At 39.2% G+C, this 15,955-nt stretch overlaps 1 pseudogene; it reads right to left on the reverse strand.

Moving 5' to 3' along the window:
* Positions 1 to 360: 360 nt before the first annotated feature.
* LOC129904101 (5S ribosomal RNA) lies at positions 361 to 480 on the reverse strand (annotated as a pseudogene).
* Between the last annotated feature and the right edge of the window lie 15,475 nt (positions 481 to 15,955).

A 15,955-nucleotide genomic window follows, 5' to 3' on the forward strand; every position in this document is an offset into this window, starting at 1 on the left:
ACACTACAGTGTGTTAATGTGAACACTTAAAACTTCGAAGGAAATCCCATGCTGGAATAAGCTAGCAAGGTCTAAAAGCCAGCCATAATGGATAGAAGCCGTAATATCTAAGACCGTGCGGGGAACCATTAATAGAGACCCTAACGAATGAGTGAAATAAAAAGGAGTGAATACAATACAAGAAGTTAAATCAAATGACCAAAAAGGGACATAGTCATGGTGGGATTAAAAATCTACCCCTATACTTGTTGAAAGATAACAGGAAAAAGGGCAGGGTGAAACATGAAGACTAGTAAGACGACGCTAAGATAAATCTTAGACAAAGTCGAGTGCCTCGCATATTTTTGCAGGGGTTGCCATGAAACGCGACACGGAGACTTCCTAGGGAGGTCACCCATCCCGATATTACCTTCGCCCAAGCACGCTTAACTTAAAAATTTTGATGGACCTTAGTGCGTCAGTACTGGTATGATCGCGCGAGATGGAAAACTCCGAACTAGCGATGGAGGAATGACATGAGATTATGTACCTAGGGTATTATAGGTTACGCTGAGGGAATTATAAAATAGGGGCTTCAGCAAATGGGTAGGGTTAGCTGATTACTAACCAATGGCGCACTTGTATGCCACAGTTCGTCAACATAGCACCAGTTCATGATAGGCAAACCACGGAATGGCTATATGGGCCAGTGGATAAGGAAATTTTGATACCACGTGGCAACCACCTCTGAGGGAAAAAAAGCAAAACTCAAAAGGTAAGGGTAACAATTGATGTCATTTAAGGAAAGCATGAAGTAATACACAGGGTCAAAGATTTCACAATACGACCTTGGCTATAAGACTCACTTCGCATTCCATGGGTAGATGACTTTGGAGGAAATATTACCTGCAGAATTATAATATTAACCCATGCTCCTGCAATCAAAAGCTACCTACTTAGCGGAGAAGATGTGAAATTATAGGGTGAAGGGGGTAGGACCTTACGGAGTCCCCATAGATACCATCTCAGATGAAGGAGCCCAAGTTACAGTTAACGACCAAAGGTCAGTCCACGAAGAAACGGAAAGGACAGATAAGCCTTCATACACTACGTTACCCTCAGACTGATGGATAGACTAGTTCGACTAGCTATATGGTAGACGATATATTGCGGGCCTATATAGTTGGCCCTAAAGGTAACTCGAAAAATTAGCTACCACCTATCAGGAGTACTTATGAGATTAACTATTGTTTTAGTATCCGAGTGGCCCCATATGAGATTTGGTATAGCGAATAGTGTGGGTCACCAATTGGTTGGTTTGGTGTTAGTAAAGAGCAACTAATAGGCCCCGATATAGGCGGTACAAAAGGTGAAGCTTATTCGGGAGAGGTTATTAGCTGCCCGAGTCGACAAAAGTCATATACAGACAATCGACATCGAGCTTTGGAATTTCAGTAGGTGATTGGGTGTTCTTAAAAGTGTTTCCCATGAAAGTACTAATGAGGTTTGGCAAGAAAGGGGAACTGAGCTCGAGATATATTGGCCCTTACCTGATGCTTCATCGAATAGGCAAAGTGACTTACGAGTTAAACTTACCAGTGGACCTAGAAGCTGTACATCTAATTTTCCACGTGTCTATGCTTCGTAGGTGTATGGGTGATCCATACCGGGTACATCCCGTAGACGATATCCAGGTCACAAAAGAATTGGCCTAGGAAGAACAACCGATCGCCATCCTAGATCGACAGATTAGAAAACTGCGGACTAAGGACGTAGCTTCGTTCAAGGTATTATGATGAAATAGGAATCGGGAAGAGATGACCTGGGAAGTTGAAGAGGCAATGAGACACAAGTATCCGTACTTGTTCCCGATATCACAGGTAACCCCAACTCCTAAAAGCTTGTATATTAATTATTTGATGAAGATACGCATTGTTGTAATGGAAAGACTTCCCCCTATAACCTCTATAACATCTTAAGGGAAGCTTTGTTTAACATTCGAGGAAGAATATCCTAAAAGGGGGAAGGATGTTATACCCCGTACTATCGTACCTTGAGACTTTCGTACCTTTAAAGGTTCTTAAGCTTCTTGAAAGGTGCTTAATCCTCTTAGAAGGTGGTTTAAAAGAAATGTGAGTTGTTATACCCCACACCCTTGGGCTCGGAATATCTCTTAAGTTACTTAGAATTTATGATGAGAGCCGGACAATCCAAAATGCTATCAAACAACTCTAAGGAAGGGAGAATATGATACCCCGTAGTAGAGAAGGTTGGAAATAGAGTCATAAGGATCCAGAAGGAATTGGAGGCCAAATAATGAGTCGTAGGACTCGATTTACCTACGTAAGCTCCTAACTTAGAATTCTTACATACTCAAGCTATTGGAGTACGTACCAAGCTTGCATAGCATGGATTACATAGGCTCTTAAAATAAGACGAGATTACGAATCCATGAAGAAGAGAAAAAAAAGACACATGGCAGCCAATGAGGGAGTGACACATGGTAGCACCTCAAGAAAGTAGGTGACCCACCTTCTTGGGTTAAAGTAGGTTACCCACCTACTTGGGGGAGGTGGCCCCACTGCCACGTGGCAGCCCCTCCTTCAACGCATGGATATGGTGGCCCAATAGGGGATGGACATGTGTCCCCCTTAGGGGATGACACATGTCACACCCTAAAACCACATATATTTATGTATATGTAACATAAACTTCAGTTTGTTCCTTAAAACTTCAGCAACAAAAAGAAGGAAAAACCCTAATCCAAGAGAGAAAAGGGTGACGGCTTAGGAGGAAAAAATAGGTAAGTCCCAATTTCGTTCCATAAATTAATTATCCAGCATATACCACGAATATATGGAGGTATTATAAGTATAAAATCATGGCTTGGTGCAGCCAAAATGGACAGCAACCAGTCCACACAGTTTCAACGCGCTAAAGAGGTTTCCGAGGCGTAAGTTTGGCTAGTTTTGGCCAATTTCGGATAAGGTAAGGTTTCTCCTTTAAATTTGTACTTTATGGGGTTTTCATGGAGGGTATTATGTAAATTTTATACTTCTGGAAGTATAAAAAATTCTTGGAGATGCTCAGCGAAAGAAACAATTAAAATTGAAGTCGTCATAGTCAAGTTGTAGTCGAAATGAGGCGTTGTGTGTGTGGAGGATGTTTCTAGTTGTATGGTGTGTGTTTCAGGTTCTAAATGTGTCCTAAAATAGGTGGGTGATATTCTGTTTTCATGCACACTACCCCCGCTTCGTATGGTTAAAGGTTTTGCAATTGGAAACTAGAAACCTTATTTTGGCGTCATAGTTCGAGCCTGTCGTTTGGAGTTTATGTTGTGTAATGTTGCCATGTTATACATATATATGTTATGCTGGTTAAGTTTTTGGTTGGATGTATATATTAAATACATAATTGGGGATTTGGATAGGGCACATTATTGGGGAGATGCTGCCCGATTTCCGGTAAATCTTTAACTAGTTAAAGAACTAGTCGAGAAGACGAGCGAGGAAATGAATTCTATGAATACTCGTAGGAAGTATAAGATGCTGTAAAGTCTAAGTATTTTGATACTCGTATTTGTTTCATGTTACTTAGGTTCAAAGGACGATAAGATGACCGGGACAAAAGGTAACCTGTAAAAGTTATGTAAAGCCTATCTTTTCTCTTTCTTTTGGCATGTCTTAGATATAAGTAGGATATGATATGAGCCTTGGGGGTAATTCCATTCCTAGATTCTGAATATGACTTCAGTACCCTCACTCAGTTATGAATGTTAAACTTTAAAGTAGTAAGCTACTATCTTTGAGTCTTCGATAAGTTAAATAGTAACTGGAGGTATAGGCCTCTATCTTTAAGGGCTCTATGAGGACAGACATCTGGATCCTATAAGCTGTTTGGCAACATTGTGACACATGTCTATGGTTCTTGACGCTCCATACAGTCCTCCGTGACACCTAGCAGGTACTTCAATTACGTCTAAGTGACGGTTCACTTGATGACTTCATTGAGTCTCAGATAATGATTTAAATTGTGTTTGGTTTCTCACTACTTTACTCGTGCATACTGTAACACTTCTTTCGTTGACCCCAAGGCCGGGAATAGTAATCGTGTATAATTCCACTACATTGTTCATCGTGCCCTCACTAGAGGACCCAGTACGTATGTATATATATGATGATATGATGATGTGTTGTAATAAGGAGGTGATGGTACTACAGTTATGATCCAACGGATCCCTGATAGGGCCGGCTATATTGAAAATTTGAGCACGCATGATTTTACTTTTCCAGGTACAGGTTTTTGATTTGATATTTTATTCCCTGCTTCTCTGTTATGCTATATTATGTTTTACATACTTAGTACCTATGTCGTATTGACCCCCTTTCTTCAGGGGGCTGCGTTCATGCCCATAGGTACAAGTTCATAGTTTGAGGATCCACCAGCATAGGAGTCCCACTCAGCGGTCAAGAGGTGCTCTATTGTGCTGGAGCCTAACTTTGGGTACCAAACCTGGATATATATATTTGTTTTGTTCACGGGTACGGCAGGGGCCCTATTCCACCTTATGTTACTGTTCTTCTTACTCTTAGAGGTCTGTGGATACGGATGTGGGTTGTATGTATATGGGTTGTGTATTTGTATGAGCTATATATGAATTGTATCTTAGTGGTATATGAGTTGTAGATACGTGTATGTATAGCTGTGCTGATATGACTTATGAATTGGGGTATTCCCTGTGTCGTGGCGGCCTTGTTGGCTCACGTATGTGTATACTATAGAAAACCCTATACGTTATAATAGCCTTGTCGTCTTGTATATTTTCTTACCTTTTAGTGCATTTTAAGTATAAACAAGAGACGGGTTTTGTGTGGAAGATAGGGTTACACGTATGTGTCTAGTTAGGGCACCCATCACGGCCTACGAGTTTGGGTTGTGACACTTATGATGCCCAATTTTGTTTATATTGTCATACAATTTCTCTTACCCCAACTTGCAATACTCCAGGCATATTCTATTGTGACTTTATTCAGCTCTTCTTTCTAGTTCTCTTGCCCCACATCATATTGCAATCTTTACACGAACCTGAGTAGGTGCTTAGATCATCCTAGAAAATGCTTTAGCATTCCCCCTCTAGTCTTCATACAGGCTCTATATTATCTCTTACCTCTTTCAATTGATGTCAGGGCTCCCTAAGGCTTTTGCCCACAATATTAGTTATATCTCAATAGTTTTTCCTCAAGCCATCTTATACTTCCTTTTGATGTATTCGAAATATTGCAATCACCCTGTTGTTATTGAATTCTTATTATTTTTATCAAGTGACCACTTGATCTCACCCTTAACATACCAACATTCGTAGGTTGCATAACTATTCTTCTACAATTTGTACCAAGTGCATTCCATTTTAGTCATAGCCTTTCCTGCTTTTGGCTTACTCTGCTCCACATATTTCATTATACTGACACGCAGTTGCGGTCTATTTTATCATACTTTTTTCGCTTCTTTTACTTACTCTTAAGTTTTCTCATACCAATATTGACCTCCTCGTTAGCATTACTATCACTTCAGTAATTAACTTATTTCTCGAGGTCAGCCATACTCATAGTTTAGTCAAATCTCATTCTTATTATGGACAAGGCATACTATAACTCTGTATCTCATTCTCCTTTGATTTGTTGGAAAATTTGGGCAGAATTTCCATTGTATTTCTCCCTATCTCAACACCTACACGCAGGAAATACCAACAATGCTGCACAGGGCCAACATATACATATCTTCATATCATATCATATCCACACAGGGCTTTCAATATCATCTCATATCGCAGCCACACAGGGCTTTCAATATTAACAATAGTATAAAATGATGGACTTACCTCATATGTCCAACTCGAACTGCATCTATCAGACTTTCCGCCTACTTTTCCTTTCAATTTTTGACTTTACATGTCAATCGTATTTCAATACCTTAGCTAGCACATATCTTTCGTGCCTTGTCTTACCTGCGTGCTTTAGAACTTCCAATGTCATCAGTCACTTTCTTCTATCGATGTTGTCCTTCTGCTGAAATTAGAGGTTAGTTATATGGAATTTCACTTCCTATTACTCGATTCTATCGAACGATTTAAGATATGAAAAAAAAGGTAACATCTTAAATGTCCTGTAGGCTCCTGTTTATAGATGTGGCGCACAACACATCGATATACAAGACTCTACTAGATACGGTCTGTAGACACTCCGAGGATGAACTACTCTGATACCACTTCTGTCACGACCCAACCCCGTAGTTTGCGACAAGGGTCTGACCTGGATACGTATACATACCTATCAGCTATAGTCAAGTTGAATTCACAATAATGTGATGCTACACCAAAAAACCCTAATGGGTCAAAATCATTTTCATGTACATGTAGCCTCTTTCATTAGCACCATATCATGAAAGGGAAAACGAGCCAAAAAGGCTGCCACAACATTAAAATATTTACAACTCGTCGTATAGGCACAATTAAGACAACTTACACTTAACCCACATATATGTGACTTCAGACCTCTAAGAATAGTAACATCAACATATGGCGGGACAGGGTCCCAACCGTACCCCTGAATAAACATACATATACATTAGAAGATCAGCACCAAATGCTTGGCTCCAGAACAGTGGAGCACTTCCGACATAGCTGAGTGGAAATCCTAAGCTGGAGGATCCCCGAAATGAATATTTCTACCTGCGAGCATGAAACACAGCCCCCCAAAGAAAGAGGGTTAGTACGATACTTTTACTGAGTATATAAATCATAACACAGCATAAATGAGATTATAATAGAATTAGGGATGCAGGATACAAGTATAACATTTAATAAATTACTACACCTGCATCTTATAAAATGAGGGCGTTTATGTCATCATCTCATATCGTACTAGGCCCACTGTGGGACTCGGTGTCACAAAGGTCTCATTAGGTTATCATATGCATATATGTGCATCGTACCCAGCCATCTAGTGAGCGACTCAGTAAATAATCATGCTATCATATAATTATATAATCATATATCGTACCCGGCCCTTTATGGGATTCAGTGAATGCTTATATCATACCCAGCATATTATAGGACTCGGTCATACCTAGCCCTTCATAGGACTCGGTCATACCCAACCCTTCATGGGACTCAGTGAATAAGTATGTTATTATATATCATACCCGACCTTTTATGGGACTCGATCATACCCAGCCCTTTATGGGACTCAGTGGAAGATGTATTAACAACATACACAAGTAGAGTAGTGAGTCACCATATGCAATTAGCTCATCATCTGAGACTCGATATAACAATCGTCATGAACTATCATATGAGGATCAAAATAATCACCATCTCAAGTGTTCTCTAAATGCCATTAGGGGCCATATCAAACTTAGTGTCAAAAACCATAGACTTGCATCAAGATAATGCTACACAGCTTATGCAATCAGAGACATTTATCATCACAGAGTCTTTAGAAATTGGAGCTTATGTACTCAGTCACTACTCAACATATAGAAGGATCAAGGGTTGTAGTTCAACTACTTTAGGATTTCTAGCATTCAGGAGCGAACACAAGTTATGAGTTACGTCTGAAACTTATGAATGGAACTCCCCCAAACTCATATCATATATCAATTCACTTATATTTAAGATATTCCAAAGGAAAGGAGAGATAGGCTTTACGTATACTGCTTTTCAACACGTAGAAGATTTGAAAGGAAATAACTCAACTATTACAGGAGTTTTCATATCAAACAGTAGATATGAATTATGAATCATACTAGGGGTTCTATGAATGTAAATACCCCCACATTTCATATATTTTATCCCTCAATACTAGTCATATCTCAATAGTTTTGCCTCAAGCCATCTTGTATCTCCCTTTGATGTATCCAAAATATTACAATCACCCTGTTGTTATTGAATTCTTATTGTTTTTATCAAGTAACCACATGATCTCACCCTTAACACACCAACATTCATAGGTTGCATAACTATTCTTATAAAATTTGTACCAAGTACGTTACATTTTAGTCATAGCATTTCCTGCTTTTGGCTTACTCTGCTCCTCGCAGTTACAGTCTATTTTTTCATACTTGTTTTGCTTCCTTTACTTACTCTTAAGTTTTCTCATACCAATATTGACCTCCTCGTTACCATTACTATCACTTTAGTAATTAACTTATTTCTCAAGGTCAGCCATACATATAGTTTAGTCAAATCTCATTCTTATTATGGACAACCCACATATATATGTCTGCAGACCTCTAAAATATTAACGACAACATATGGTGGGACAGGGCCCCTGTCGTACCCCTGAATAGACAAAATAATTTTATACATCAGTGGTTAGTATCAAAAACTAGGCTCTGATACAATGGAGCCTTTTCTAGCTAAGCTGTGCGGAATCCTAAGCTGACGGACTCCCAAAACTTATATCTATACCTGCGGGCATGAAATGCAACCCCCTGGGAAAAAGAGGTCAGTATGACATATGTACTGAGTATGTAAAACATAACACAATACGACTAGAGGCATATCTAAAATAGAGAAGTAGGGGATAAAATATCAAATCAGAAAGTTGTTCCTAGAAAAGTAAAATCATGCATGCTTAAATTTTCAATATAGCCGGCCCTATTAGGGATCCGGTGAATCATATTTGTAGTACGATCACCTCCTTATTACAACACATCATCACATTATCATATATATATATATATGTACTCGGCCATCTAGTGAGGGCGCGATGAACAATGTAGTGAAATTGTGCATGATTACTATTCACAGCCCCGAGGTCTACGAAAGAAGTGTTACAGTATGTACGAGTAGAGTAGTGAAAAACAAAATACAATTTAAATCATTATCTAAGACTCAATGAAGTCATCAAGTGAACCATCACTTGGAAGTAATTAAAGTACCTGCTAGGTGTCACGGAGGACTATATGGAGCATCAGGAACCATAAACATGTGTCACAATGTTTCCAAACAGGTTATAGGATCCAGACGTTTGTCCTCGTAGAGCCCTTAAGGATAGAGGCCTATACCTCCAGTTACTAGTTAACCTATCGAAGACTCGAAGATAGTAGCTTACTACTTTAAAGTTTAACATTCAAAAGTGAGTGAGGGTCCTGAAGTCATATTCAGAACCCGGGAATGGACTTACCCCCAAAGTTCATATCATATCCTGCTTACATCTAATACATGCCAAAAGAAAGAGAAAAGATAGGCTTTACATACCTATACCTAAAACATACCAAGAGAAGCTTCACATACCTCTTATGAGTTACTCTTTATCCCATTCGCCTCATCGTCATTTAAACTTATTCAATATGAAAGAAATATGAATATCAACAACCCTTTACTATTTATCACCTTTAATTATACACGAGTATTCACAGAACTCATTTCCTTGCTCGTCTTCTCGAGTAGTTCCTTAACTAGTTAAAGAGTTAACGGAAATCGAGCAGCACCTCCCCTATAATATGCCATATCTGAATTTCGAATCACACCCCTAATAACTACAGCCAACCAACAACAACAACCTGCAATATATATACAAGCAATTCACACCAACATTACATAATATAAATCCCAAACAACTCACTCCAAACTATCAAAACGTGAATTCTGGGCAGCTTACTGTCTTGCATTGTCGCTTTGTTTCGAAGGGGTAATTGAGGGAAACAGGCTTTATTTCCTCCATGAAAGTTATATACATATGTCTTAGGGTCGCATAAAATTTCATATCACCCCTACATCAATTCTGTACATAAAGATATGCCCAAAATACCAACAGCAGTCCATGTAAAATGTCCAAAACCAAAATCTAGGCAATACCTCCTTTATACTTCATCAACCTTTTTCGAGCAGATAAAAGCAAAACTGGATTTTAAAGGCTAATTGAAAGTTATATACCTATGAAATAAATTTCCAAAAAATGTTGAATCACTCAAAACGAAGTTGTACACAAGACGTTATACTAATATTACTAACAACAGTCTCATTCAAAAATGGGTTTGTTAACTAACTCTTAACGTTTTCTCTCTTTGTTCTTTCAACTTTCTCTCAAGTTTCCAAGTGTAAGGCTGAATTAACGACTCATTATTCATCCTAATACACATATATACACCTCCACATGTCCAAGGAATACCTTAGATAATTAATTCACGGAGAAAAATTGGAGACTTACCTTAGTTTTCTTCAAGCCGTGGTAGCCTCTCTTTTCTTCTCTACATTTTTGTTCTTAGTTGTTGCTTAATTTTTAAACCAATAAATTTCCTATGAGCCATTTAACATGTATATATATGTTTCCTTAGGGGGTGACACGTGTTCGGCCCCCATTGGGCCAATACAAACATGTTGCCAATAAGGGGCTGCCACATGGCGTGGAGTCCACCTCCCCCCAAGCAGTTGGGTAACCTACTTGAACCCAAGCAGGTGGGTCACCTTCTTGATTGAGGTTCTTCCATGTGTCACTCCTTCATTGGTTTCTACGTGTCGTCTTTTCCCCTTCCTCGTGGGTTCCTAATCTCATCCTATTTTAGGAGCCTATGTAATCCGTACTACGTAAGCTTGGTATGTCCTCAAGTAGCTCAAGTATATAAGACTTCTAAGTTAGTAGCTTACGTAGGTAAGTCGAGTCCTACGTCTCATCACTTGGCCTCCAATTCCTTCCGGATTCTTATGACTCTATTTCCAACCTTCTCTACTATGAGGTATCACATTCTCCCTTCCTTAGAGTCGTTTGATAGTGTCGTAGCATATCCGTCTCACATGATAATGTCTAAGGAACTTATAAGACATTCTGAGTTTAAAAGTGTAGGGTATAACATCCTTTCCCCCTTTAGAACATTCGTCCCCGAATGTTAAACAAAACTTCCCTTATCACCTTATACAAATCGTAGGGAGATTCTTTACTGTTTCCATAACACATACTTTTATCCAAGTACTTAATATACAAGTTTCAGGAGTTAGGGTTACCTGCAGATGTCGAGAATAGGTGTGAATACTTGTGTTTCATGTTCTCTTCAGCTTCCCCGGTCATCCTCTTTCTGGTTTTGGTTTTGCCATAGTATCTTGACGGAAGGCACGTCTTTAGTCTACAATCTTCTAGTTTGCTGATCTAAGATGGCGATAGGTTGTTCCTCGCAAGATTTCATTTCCGAGATATCATTTATGGAATATACCATGGGTGGTCTGTCAGTACCCTTGTAAAGCATCCCTATCTGATGGACTGGGCGTATAGTTTTCAAATAAGGTTGTAAGCTTAACTTACCGGCTACTTTGCCTACCTTACGAGCAACTTGATACCATCTAATATATTTTGGGTGACCCTGTTATGAACATACAATCATGAATTTGAACTCTGTATGTCAATGGCGATTATCTGTATATTATTTCTTCGACTCTGGGCTACTAATCCTTAGCTTGCTCAATCATGTCGGGGCCCTTTAGCTTAGTCTCTCTAACATCGCCCCATCCAGTAGAGGACTTACACATCTTGCTCTACCAGTCTTGTATGGGTCCATTGGGATACTGGAGTAGTAGCCATTATGGTAGGCAACTTGATGAGTGATGGATAATCATCCCAGCTACCTTTGAAGTTAATCTCCCGGCTTGCGACATATCCTCTAGCATCTAATAGTGCGCTCAGTCTATTTAACAACTCAAGGGGAAAATGTGGTACTAAGACCTGTCTGTGCTCTTGATCTCTTCTTAGACTGATCTCAAGATATTAATTATAATTAAAGTCCCTCTATCTGAGATATTAGCTGAGGAAGCCTCACAGAACCTTACTACCTCCTTGTCCTATAACTTCACCTAGTTCCAGCTGCATAGGTAGTCTTACTTGAAGGCAAATGGCTGATTCGTTAGCCTTCTCACAATAACCCGTATAGCACCCTACTCTTAAAGGGTATAGCATAGGTGCGTAATGGCGTTGATAATTTGGGAATCCTTAGCCTCGTATAGTCCTTCTCATTTTTTTTCCAAACTTTAACTAGCACTCCATCCTTTGGATTTTGCTTCTCAATCCTTAAAGTTGGCTACCAAGTGGTGTCGAAATTTCCTCGCCCACTGGCCCATATAGCCATTCTGTGGTTTGCCTCTCATTAACTGGTACTATGTTGACGAATTGTGGCATTCGAGTGCATCGTCAGTTAGCAATTAGGTAATCCTTCTTGTCTTGCTTAAATCCTTTTTACAATACCCTCAATGTAACTTATAGTACTCCAGGAACATAATCTCATATCGTTTCTCCACCGCTAGTTCAGATTCTTCCATCTCACGCGATCACACCCGCACTATCACACTAAATTCCACCAGAATTTAGAAGTTAAGTGTGCTTAGGCGAGAGAAATACTTGGATGGGTGACCTCCTTGGGAAGTCCTCATGTCCCGTTTCATTGTAATCCTTGCAATAATGTGCGGGGCACTCAACTTAGCCCAAAATTTATCTTAGCGTCATCTTACTAGTCTTTATGTGTTGCCTTGCCCTTTTTTCTATTATTTTGCAACCGGTATAAGGGTAGATCTTTAGTTCCACTACGACCATATCCCTTTTTGGTCATTTTGGTTTAACTCCTCCTATTGTGTTCCCCACTTTTTGTACGCACCCATTCATTGGGGTTAGCTACTGAGTAGCGCTAAAGCTCGTTTATCTAGTGACCTTTAGAGCCACTTTGAGTTCTGTCTATCCTTAGTTGGTATAGTCCCGAAGAAGTTTGGCATATGAGCTCGCCATCCTGTAGTAACCAGCTAGTTCTACCCATCTTACTTAAACCATTTTACACTTTCCTTACCCCAGCTGGTAATACTTTATTGTTGTTATCTCGTGTCTTCCTTTACCTTTATGAAACTGTGAGAAGGTGCTCAACTTAACCTGAGAAATACCCTAGCGTAGTCTCGCTAGGTTTCACCTTATCGCACTTCTTTCCTTTACCCTATTCACTCTGTGTTCTTCTTATTTCCTACCATAGGAGGCTTTCTATTCTTTTGTCCTTGGTTATTTATCTATTGTAATTTCATTTACGACAAAATCTATAGCCAACCTTTTGGCTTTTTAGTTTAGCATGATGTCGCTATCCTTCGTAGTGTCGCTTGAATCATTTGATATCCTTTCATCGTTATACCCTTTTTCTTTTCATATGCATTCACCTTCTAGCGTTATGTTATTTCAGGTCTTTCATACGCATGATGTCGCTATCCTTCGTAGTGTCGCCTGAATCATTTGATATCCTTTCATCGTTATACCCTTTTTCTTTTCATACGCATTCACCTTCTAGCGTTATGTTATTTCAGGTCTTTCTAACTTGGTTCAGCAAGGGATCTTATTGTAGTTTACACATCCGTCTCAAGCATGTTTCCCCATCAATTACCTCCATCTTACCCTGGCAGTTCTCTCACTTGCTTCCCCCCTTTAGAGGGTACTTATACTTTTACCTGCTTATACCTTACTCTACCTCTCTAGGTCCAGTCTCAATTTCGCCCGGTCTCCTTCCTTAGTTTACTTAATACTGCATCATGTCCCTATTTTTCTGAACATTTTATAACCTAATTATCCACGTACGTAACCTTGGCTAAATCACAAAGCGACTAGAACCTTTCCATACATAGTGCGACATCTTCTTTATTAATCTGTACTTAAGTAATGGGCCCATGGAACAATTTTCCCAAGGCCACATTCTTCTTGTCTTTATAAAAAGTTAATATACACTTGTAGCCATTCTAAATTTTCTTTTAACTAGGTAATATTTGTATTCCGACATTCATTGTCCCATGTTCTCTTGGAGTAGTGGCTTTCCCAACCTATATCCTTTTTTTCTTAAGATGAATGAAAGCTGCGCCATTTATTCCTTAAGTTTGTCATCTTTGTCTCTTAGGGGTTCCGTTATTTTTGGGGCGACGTTGTGGACGGGCATTACTCCTTTATACCTTATATCCCTTACCCTTACTGTGTACCCAACACAGGCTTTTAACTTAGTCAATATATACCGCGTATGCCTTACTAGTGTTCCTACTTTATCCCTGTATAATTGTATCACCCTGTTCAATTCATACTTATATATCCCCCTTTTTGTTTGTACTCATATTCATTTCTTGACATCTCTTTGAGGTCTTTAGTTTAGAAGTCATTTCCCCAATTAGTCGGTGGAGAACTATAAACTGTTATCATAAACCATTTTCCGACCATTGTTGGAAGAAACTAGAATCTCTTAATCATCACAGTACTTCTTTTAATACTTGCCCTACCTGGTCTCCTTTTGAGTTTATCCTTGAGTTGTGAACAACTTATCTAACTTACAATTAGGAGTTAGGGGCTTGGCACTTTCCAAATGATTGAAGCTCAATTATTGGACATCTTACCCTTCAACCTGAGCTTCTCTTTTTTTTCTACAGCACAATTACGGCTGGAGATACTGTGGTCTGAACTGTATTGCTCATATAGACTTTTGTTTTTCCCTAATAAACTTTCCTGAGTAAAAAGTGTGTCCCTTATCGACGACATGAAGAGTACCTCTTACAGCTTTAATTTAGCATAATATGGGTACTCAGTATCAATTTCTAAGACATGTTATAAAGCTATGTTTTATCCCCTTTTCTTGTTCTGGGAAAATTTCGGCACAGTTTCCTCTACAATCCTTACCACCACACAACCTGCACACAGAAACTACCAACAACGCCTTACAGGGCCAACATATATATATATTCATATCATCTCACATCCACACAGGGTTTTCAATATCATATCGTAGCCACACAGGGCTTTCAACGTCAACTATAATAGAAAAATACTGGACTTACCTCGTATGTCCAACTTTAAACTGCATTTGTTGCACTTCCTGTCTGCTTTCCTTTCAGATTTCAACTTTACATTTCAATCACATGTCAATACCTTACAAAACAGATATCTTTTGTGCCTTTACTTTACTTACCTGCGTGTTTCGTAATGTCCCATGTCGTCAATTACTTCCTTCGGTTGATGTCATCCTTCTATTAAGATCCAAGGTTAGTATAAGGAATTTTCCTATGACTCGGATCTATAGCACGATCTCAGATATGAAAAAAAATAACATCCTAAATTTCCTGTAGCCTCTTGTTTATAGATGTGGCATGCAACACATCGATACACAAGACTCTATTAGACATGGTCTGCAGATAATCTAAGGACGAACTACTCTGATACCACTTCTGTCATGACCAAACCCCATAGGCCGCGACTCGGGTCCGACCTGGACCCCCCGTATACCTATCTACCAGCTATGATCAAATCGAGCTATAAATAAGATAATACCATGTAATAGAACCCTATTGGGTGATAATATTTTCATAAACCTGTAGCTTCTTTCATTTGTATCACAACATAAAAGGGCACGCAAGCCGACAAGGATGCCATAACATAACTACGCGTACACTATATCATATAGACCCAGCAAAACCAAACTGACATATACAACCCACATATACATGTCTGCAGACCTCTAAAATATTAACGACAACATATGGTGGGATAGGGCCCCCGCCGTACCCCTAAATAGACAAAACAATTTTATACATTAGTGGTCAATATCAAAAACTAGGCTCCGATACAATGGAGCCTCTTCTAGCTGAGCTACACAAAATTCTAAGCTGACGGACTCCCAAAACTTATATCTGTAACTGCGGGCATGAAATGCAGTCCCCCGAGAAAAGGGGGTCAGTACAACATATGTACTGAGTATGTAAAACATAACACAATACGACTAGAAGTATATCTGAAATAGAGAAGTAGGGGGTAAAATATCAAATCAGAAACCTGTACCTAGAAAAGTAAAATTATGCATGCTCAAATTTTCAATATAGTCGGCCCTATCAAGGATCCGGTGAATCATATTTGTAGTACCATGACCTCTTTATTACAACACATCATCACATCATCATATATATACATATGTACCCGGCCCTCTAGTGAGGGCG

Source organism: Solanum dulcamara, chromosome 1 (genome assembly GCF_947179165.1).
Source record: "Solanum dulcamara chromosome 1, daSolDulc1.2, whole genome shotgun sequence".
NCBI lineage: Eukaryota > Viridiplantae > Streptophyta > Magnoliopsida > Solanales > Solanaceae > Solanum > Solanum dulcamara.